The sequence below is a fragment of the Nicotiana tabacum genome, chromosome 1 (assembly GCF_000715075.1).
Source record: "Nicotiana tabacum cultivar K326 chromosome 1, ASM71507v2, whole genome shotgun sequence".
Lineage (NCBI taxonomy): Eukaryota > Viridiplantae > Streptophyta > Magnoliopsida > Solanales > Solanaceae > Nicotiana > Nicotiana tabacum.
The window spans coordinates 105932131-105941115 of record NC_134080.1 but is presented as its reverse complement, the minus strand read 5'-3'; the positions used below and the strand labels follow the sequence as shown (position 1 = coordinate 105941115).

At 34.2% G+C, this 8985-nt stretch overlaps 1 long non-coding RNA gene across 1 annotated transcript; it reads left to right on the top strand.

Annotated features, from left to right (window-relative positions):
* Positions 1-2828: 2828 nt before the first annotated feature.
* LOC142180596 (uncharacterized) lies at positions 2829-7934 on the top strand. Its single transcript, XR_012709202.1, has 2 exons — positions 2829-3200; positions 7072-7934. It is a non-coding gene; the product is annotated as an uncharacterized LOC142180596 (long non-coding RNA).
* Positions 7935-8985: the final 1051 nt, after the last annotated feature.

Sequence of the window (8985 nt, the reverse complement as noted above, 5' to 3'; positions counted from 1 at the left end):
GCCCAATTAAATGGGCTAGTCCCAATAGATTAAAACTTATTTATTTAATCCATATATATTGAACTTATATAATTAATTCAATTATATTAGCCCATATATTTATTTGGACCAATGTATCTTGAATTTAAAATATAATCCAAATTCTTTTATGAATTTAAAATTTATATGCCTACATTAATATCTTGCAAAAGCTGTGGTTCTAACCTTTATCATGTTTCCATGTTTGTACTATATCTGTGTATGTATTTGCTCATATTTTTTCTCATGCTATTGTGAACAATCATACAGAATATAACATGTTTCTTTTATAGAAGCATGTTTTGTTTTCTTTATTTGTTATATATAGTTACGACATCATGAAAATGGTCCATGGTGAAGTAAAAGCAACTTGAATTCCTTTGTTAAATAGTTAGAATTGTTGAGGTACAATTAGATCTCTCTATAATAGCATCCCTATATAACAATACTTCACTATAAAAGCCAAGCTTTTTCGGAACCAAATTTCACGTTATGTTATAATATATGTTCTCTATAACAGCACTTCGGTATAACGTCCAAAAATATTCGGAACAAACGATGTTATTATAGAGAGGTTTGACTGTAATTATTTGTTGCGCTAAACGTGGAGTTGTTCCTCTCTTTATTTGAGAAATATAGCCTTAGACCGTCAACTCTTTTTAGCTGACAAAGTAGAGTTAAGTCAATAAAATTGTATTTTTAGATAGGCATGATTTAATAAGAAAGAATTGTTCCACGTCTAGAATTTGCAATATAACTGGAAGTATGCTAAGCTAGCTTAAAATATAAGGTTCATATTGATCGAATAATTTTGATTCACTTTAATTGAACTAATTTTCTATTGTTGGTTTTGTACTTAGGGTCTAAGGCGTTTTTAGACCTTATGAAGTAAGATTTTGGTGTTTTTGCATAATTGTGGTTAGTCTAACAAAGGTTGTGCTGGTCTTGACAATAAAATTTGGAATTTTTATATTCCTATATATAGGAAACTATATTACCCTCAATGTTTAAGATTTGATATAATTACATTTAATATACCTAATTATCAATTCTATATCATATGGTGTTTTAACTGTACATTAATTGTACCTTATATCACTCCTAAATTGAAGTCAAATCTTCAAAGTTCATACACAGCAATAACTTTTGATGGTTATGATTTCGAGTTCCTTCAGTAATATAAGAGGGAAGGAAAAGAGAGCAGCAATTCCACCATTGACAGCCATTAAAAAGCTTTGAAGCTTTGAATTCGAATTTGGGTTTTCAAAAATCATTATTTGTTTGGATTGGGTGTTGTTGCAAATAATTGGGAATATGGTTTGGAGTTTATATCTCAATTTTGAGGGGTTTTGGTGAAGATTAGACTTGGTTTTGGCTGAATTTCAGATTGAAACTCGAAGAAGAAGAAGAAGAAGAAGAAGAAGAAGAAGAAGAAGAAGAAGAAGAAGAAGAAGAAGAAGAAGAAGAAGAAAAACATGACATACATTATATTGCAGCAATTGTAGATAAATTGTAGAGTGTTGTTTATTTATTTTTGAGCTTTTGTGTTTTTGTGTTAAAAGTTTTGATGGGAGCTTGTTATTCCACTTCTTCTATTTTGGAGCTAACTTGTGCAGAGGAGAAGATGTTTTTTAAGTTATATATATTGTTATACCTTTAAATTCAAGAAAGTATGGTTGTATTGTATTTAAAGAGGCCTGAATTTGTAGAATAGGTTGAATGTGAGGAATGAGTCAAATAAGACTCACAATGGTTTGTTTTCTACATTTAATCTACAACAAAACTACATATCATTTGAAAAATTAATATGAAAATACAGAATTTCAATGTTTCTACAAATTATCTACAAAATATTTACAATCTGTTCATAACAGAATTTATCTTTATTTTCATGCATGTTCGTCTGGAACACTAAAGTTACTTGATATGCCAACATCTCCCGTTATAGAGGAATACAACTTATCTACAATTTTCTATAACTTTCACACATTATTTCTACCTAGTGAAATACAACTACAATAACATAAAACTTACATATAAATTTTATACGAAATTTATACAATATGTCTTTTGTATGTTTTGTATCTGATTTATATATACTAAAAATAATTTTCATACAACTAATTATATATTATACAACTTATCTATAAATTATCTACAATTTTTGTACATTATTTCTACTAAGTTATATACAACTACAATATAATACTAATTAAATATAATTTTTATACAATGTTGTTCAACTTTCCTATAATAGTTATGTAGACATGTGATTTTTGACTCTCCCCAAGATTTTTCACATTTTAGTGTAAAATATTTAATTTAGGCCTAATATAGCTATTTCAACTATTTTTTGACTTCTTTCCTTTATTTTCGCCATAAAAAATGGAAAATTACAAAAAAATATGTTACCTTACGTATCTTTCATAAATTTAAATAAGAAAATATACAAAAAATAGCTTATTTTTATCTTTACATAATCTTGAAAATACAAAAAAAAAGTATATAATAGTTTCATGTTAGCCTTTGCATTGTGTAGTATTTTTATCTTATTTTAAAAGAAGTCAATTAAGGTGCTGGATCATAATTTTAAAAGTTTTAGAACCCAATTCTTGGCCCAATTCGGATTAGTCCATTAAGCCTAGGGACCCTTCTAGACTCTTCTTTGGAAAAATAAATAAATAAAGAAGACCCTAAGGACTTAACACAAAAAGACCTAGGGACTAATTGACAATATACACAAAAATATACCTAAACCTAGACTCTATATATAAAGGGATGCTTAAAAATCCGAAAGGGGCTTGAGCCGAAGAGACTAAAAAAAAAAATCAAGCAGCTGAACAACAGGACCCCCGTCCGCCTGAAGATCGTCTTCTTCAGTCCATCCCCTCCCCGTCATCGTCTTCTTCAGAGGACACAAACAAAACCAGCCAAAGCCGCTCCTTCTCCTTCATCTCACAAACAATAACCCTCTTTCTCTTCACCTCACCCCAAACGACACTTCAACTTCTCCTCTCATCAAACCAGGGACGAAATTCGTTGGAAAACACCACGACGCACACACCAGGTGTATAAAAGTGAGGGGTGACTGCTCGTTCTTCACTGCCCAAACACCAAGAACAGAACACAACGACACAAGGTCTCTAACGAGCTCGAGTTGATTTTGTCTGTCACCTATCGAGGTTGGTTCGCAGTTCTTCTCATTGTTGAGTTTCAAACTAGTAAAGTAAGATGCTTCATTTGAGGTCCATGCTTTCTTATCCTTTGTTTCAGTTTGACAACATGTCTCTGCCTGTTTTCATGCTTTTGGTGTTTAATGTGGTGATTTGCAGCGTTAATTTTAGACTTGTTTGAGCTGATTCTTTGTTTCGAATTTCTTTTGTTATTATAAGAAAGTAGTGGAATTCACATTTTGTTCTGCAAATCTGTACCAACGTGCGCTTATATGGGTCATGAGAGCATTCAGATAGTATGTGAATAACTAATAAATTAGAGTGTAGTTGGCATGGATGAAAGGTGGTATTTCCTAATATAATTAATCCTCACCTTGTTGCTCTCTTCCTACAAAAAGTTTTGATTGCCAACAAATGGAGACGACGCTATCAGTTGTACTATATTCCGTTGTGATTAGTGATTAGAAAGAATCTATCTGTTATGGTAATTGTTTTAGGTAAAATCGATTCCAGCATTATTATGTGATGGTTATTTAGTGCTAATAATTGTTTTGGTTTTGATTTAGCGAGATTATAAAAATGAACTGCTTAAATTTCATTTGGAACCACTAGCCCCTTTTACTCACTGTTTGAATGTGGGCGTGATTAATTAAATATATTATCATGGCTACGGGTACGGTTCCCGTGGCGTAGTTGTGATACTTCATTTCAACTTAATTCTGAATATGAATATCTGTAGTTCACTTAATTGAATGCATTTCCTTTAATAAAATCGAGGCGTGCCATTTAGTTTATTTTCCATGGCCCTCGCAAAGTTGAAAGTCCGTAGTTGCTTTAGGCGTGTTATGTTAAATACCTTCCTAAACTCAGGTGTGCGTTTCATGTGACCCAAATCTCAATCTTAACAACGTTAAATAGAACATGTCTCGGACTGCGGGTGCATTTCATGTGGCGCAGTCCAAAGACGTGATTTAGATGACGTTGAAATCTTTCTTAAAATAATTGAAAGCGGTTTAAAGTTAAATTGCACATAGGTTCAAAATGTCTGAATCAGATAATAAAGCCGAATATAACAGTTGAGAGACCGTGCTAGAACCACGGAACTCGGGAGTGCCTAACACCTTCTCCCGGATTAACAGAATTCCTTACCAGGACTTTTGGTTCGCGGACTGTTAAACAAATTCAATCTCTTTCTCGATTCGGGATTGGAACCAGTGACTTGGGACACCATAAATTATCCCAAGTGGCGACTCTGAATCTTTTAATAATAAATCCCTTTAAGTGGAAAAACTCCCTTATATACACCCTCTCGGGGGTGTAGGTAAAAAAGGAGGTGTGACAGCTCTGGCGACTCTGCTGGGTATAAGGGAGTTTTTCCAACTTAAAGTGACAATCGAAACAGGATTACTATTGTTTATCCAGAGTCGCCACTTGGGATAATTTTATGTTGTCCCAAGTCACCGGTTCAAATCCCGAATCGAGGAAAGGAATGACTCTGTTTAACAGTCCGCGAATAAGAAATCCGAGTAAGGAATTCTGTTAACCCAGGAGAAGGTGTTAGGCATTCCCGAGTTCCGTGGTTCTAGCACGGTCACTCAACTGTTATTTTTGGCTCAATTATTTGATTTTAAAAATACTTATTAGACCTATGTGCATTTTAGCTTTAAACAGCTTTTAATTATTTTAAGGAAGATTTCAACGTCATCTAAAACACGTCTTTGGACCACGCCACATGAAATGCACCCGCAGTACGAGACACATTTTGTTTAACGTTGCTAAGATTTGGATTTGGGTTACATGAAATGCACACCCGAGTTTAGGAAGGTAAATTATTAAAATAACGCGCCTAAAGCAAATTACGCATTTGCAACTTTGCGAGGGCCATGAAAATTTGCTAAATGGCACGCCTCGAATTCTAAGAATTCAAGTATTAATTTAAAATTTTCAGGACCTTCCTGGATAATGGGATTTAATTTAAAATTTTCAGGACCTTCCTGGATAATGGGATTTAGTTTTTAAGTTTTCAGAACCCTCCTGGATAATGGGATCTAGTTTTTTAAGTTTTCAGGACCTTCCTGGATAATGGGATCTAGTTTTTAAAATTTTTAGGACCCTCCTGGATAATGGGATCTAGTTTTTAAACTTTCAGGACCCTCTTGGATAATGGGATTTAATTTAAAATTTTCAGGACCCTCCTGGATAATGGGATCTAGTTTTTTTAAGTTTTCAGGACCCTCCTGGATAATAGGATCTAGTTTTCAAACTTTCAGGACCTTCCTGGATAATGAGATTTAGTTTTTGAAATTTTCAGGACCCTCCTGGATAATGGGATTTAGTTTTTAAGTTTTCAGGACCCTTCTGAATAATGGGATCTAGTTTATAAAATTTTCAGGACCCTCCTAGATAATGGGATCTAGTTTTTAAATTTTCAGGACCCTCCTGGATAATAGGATTTAATTTAAAATTTTCAGGACCCTCCTGGATAATGGGATTTAGTTTTAAGTTTTCAGGACCCTCCTGGATAATGGGATCTAGTTTTTAAATTTTCAGGGCCCTCCTGATAATGGGATCTAGTTTTTAAATTTTCAGGACCCTCCTGGATAATGAGATTTAATTTAAAATTCTTAGGACCCTCCTGGATAATGGGATTTAGTTTTAAGTTTTCAGGACCCTCTTGGATAATGGGATCTAGTTTTTAAATTTTCAGGACCCTCTTGGATAATGGGATTTAATTTAAAATTTTAAGGACCCTCCTAGATAATGGGATTTAGTTTTTAAGTTTTCAGGACCCTCCTGGATAATGAGATCCAGTTTTTTAAGTTTTCAGGACCCTCCTGGATAATGGGATCTAGTTTTTAAAATTTTCAGGACCCTCCTGGATAATGGGATCTAGTTTTTAAATTTTCAGGACCCTCCTGGATAATTGATTTAATTTAAAATTTTCAGGACCCTCCTGGATAATGGGATTTAGTTTTTAAGTTTTCAGGACCCTCCTGGATAATAAGATCTAGTTTTTTTAAGTTTTCAGGACCCTCCTGGATAATGGGATCTAGTTTTTAAATTTTCAGGACCCACTTGGATAATGGGATTTAATCTAAAATTTTCAGGACCCTCCTAGATAATGGGATTTAGTTTTTAAATTTTCATGACCCTCCTGGATAATGGGAGGTAATTTTAAAATTTCAGAGTCCTCCTGGATAATGGAGTTTATTCTTAAAAATTCTCAGGATCCTCCTGGACAATGGAACTTAGTTAAAATTCAAAACGTTCATGAGTAATAAGATCCAGCTAGGCTCTACCTTGAGGAAATATAAGTTTGGCTTTGAAGTTTTCATGCTTAGGATAAGATTCAATTTGAAATTTTAAGGACCCTCCTGAATAATGGGACTTAGTTTAATACCTCCCTTAGGTGCTAAGATTTAGCATAAGTTTCACCGTTAGGAAGTTGAATGTAGCTCTGAAATTTTCACCCTTATGATGAGATTTGATTTAAATTTCAGGACCCTCCTGGATAATGGGATTTAGTTTTAGGTGTTCAGGACCCGCCTGGATAATGGAATTTAGTTTTAAGTTTTCAGGACCCTCCTGGATAATGGGATTTAATTTTTTATTGTCAGGACCCTCCTGGATAATGGGATGTAGTTTAAGACTTTCTTAGATAACAAGATGTAGCAGGAGTAACACCTTTAGAAGATATGATTTAGATTTTTAAAGCTGCCATTTAACTAGGAGTTTTCAGGACCCTCCTGGATAACGGGATCTAGCTTTTAAAATTCTTTGAGATTTTCTGGTTACATGATTCAATTAACACTCACAGATGCGCCCATCACCTAACTGGGGCAGAAGTTTTCATTGTTTTTGTCTATTTTGTGGAAATCAGGCGCCCACCTGGAGAACAAGGGAATACATTTCAAGTTCAACAATCAGGCTCCCACCTGAAGAACAAGGACATTTCAAATTTAGCAATCAGGCGCCCACCTGGAGAACAAAGGAATACATTTCAAGTTTTGGTAATCAGGGGCCTACCTAGAGAATAAGGGAATACATTTTTCAAGTTCAGCAATCAGGCGCCCACCTGGAGAACAAGGGAACACATTTTCAAGTTCAGCAATCAGGCACCCACCTAGAGAACAAGGGAGTATAGTTCAAGTTTCAGTTTTCAAAGTTCTTACTGATGTTTGGTAACATGCCAAATCGGGGTAGACGTTTTCTTTGTTTTGTTTATTTTGTGGAAATCAGGCGCCCACCTGGAGAACAAGGGAATACACTTTCAAGTTCAGCAATCAGGCGCCCACCTGGAGAACAAGGGAATACATTTCAAGTTCACCAATCAGGCGCCCACCTGAAGAACAAGGGAATACATTCAAGCTTCAGCAATCAGGAGCCCACCTGGAGAACAAGGGAATATAATTGTCACACCTCCTTTTTCCGCCCCCGCGAGGGGAGAAGGAGTTTTTCCAATTAAAGGATAATCGAAACGGGATTTGTTTGTTTATTTCAGAGTTGCCACTTGGGAGATTTAGGGTGTCCCAAGTCACCAATTTAATCCCGAATTGAGGAAAAGAATGACTCTGTATTACAGTCCGCGAACCAGAAATCCGGATAAGGAATTCTGTTAACCCGGGAGAAGGTGTTAGGCATTCCCGAGTTCCGTGGTTCTAGCACGGTCGCTCAACTGTCATATTCGGCTTGTTTATATGATTTTATACAATTATGAGCTCATGTGCAAATTTTAACTCTTAACCGCTTTTATCATTATTATTTTTTTTAGAATTACAACGTCGTAAAAATGCGTTTCGAACCACACCACAATCAATGCACCCATGGTTGTTGACACGTTTTGACTCCGTTGAGATTTGGATTTGGGCCGCATAAATGCGCACCCGAGTTTAGGGATGTAGTATTATTAAAATCGTGCCTAAAGAATCTAACGTTTTATTACTTTGGAGAAGGCCGTGAAATTTGCTAAACGGCCCATCTCGAAATCTAAGTATTCAATTAAATATTTATTGAGGGCCCCACAATTGGTGCGTTTTATTGGGCGAGGCTCATTTTATTTTTATTTAAAAGGATAAACCTATAGTGACTACATTTTTTCTATTAAGTTTAGTCTCTAAAATAAAGAAAGAAAATCCTAATTAATTAGGAACTTTCAGGAAAAAAAAATAAGAAAACGTAGCATACTAATTGCTTGATTAAGACAAATATTAATGGAAAGAATTTTACTAAAAAAAGAAAGAAAATTCGAAATTATAAATAAAATAAGAAATTCGACAACTAATATTCAAAAGAAATCAAATATAGCTAGATTGAAGCTCGCATTGTTATATAAAAAACTATTGGGATTAATTATTCATAACCATTTGAAATTAGATTTAACCATAATTACTAAAGCTTATTAGAAAGTTTATTAAACTTAAACATTATCTAGTCTTGTTTGGCTTTAACTAATTTTAGCTATCCATTCATGATTAACCCTATTGTTGATAATCTTAAAACCTTCATAACTAGTGAATTAACCCGTTTTGCCAAGCTGATTCATTAAAGACTAACTTATGTTATTTTCTATTATTCCAATTATTATTCAGTAATACATGAAATAGCCTAAATACAATCAATAAAAGGAACAAAGAAAAAGAGAAATTAAAACTTCAAAATTCCATTCTTCATATGTATTCATGCTTCCACATTATTAGCTTGCAATAGCTAGTATTACAGTCGTGTACCTGGTATTGGAAACAAGAGAAGATGAAGATGAAAATCAGCGGCAGTAGAAACAGCGCAGCAACAACAA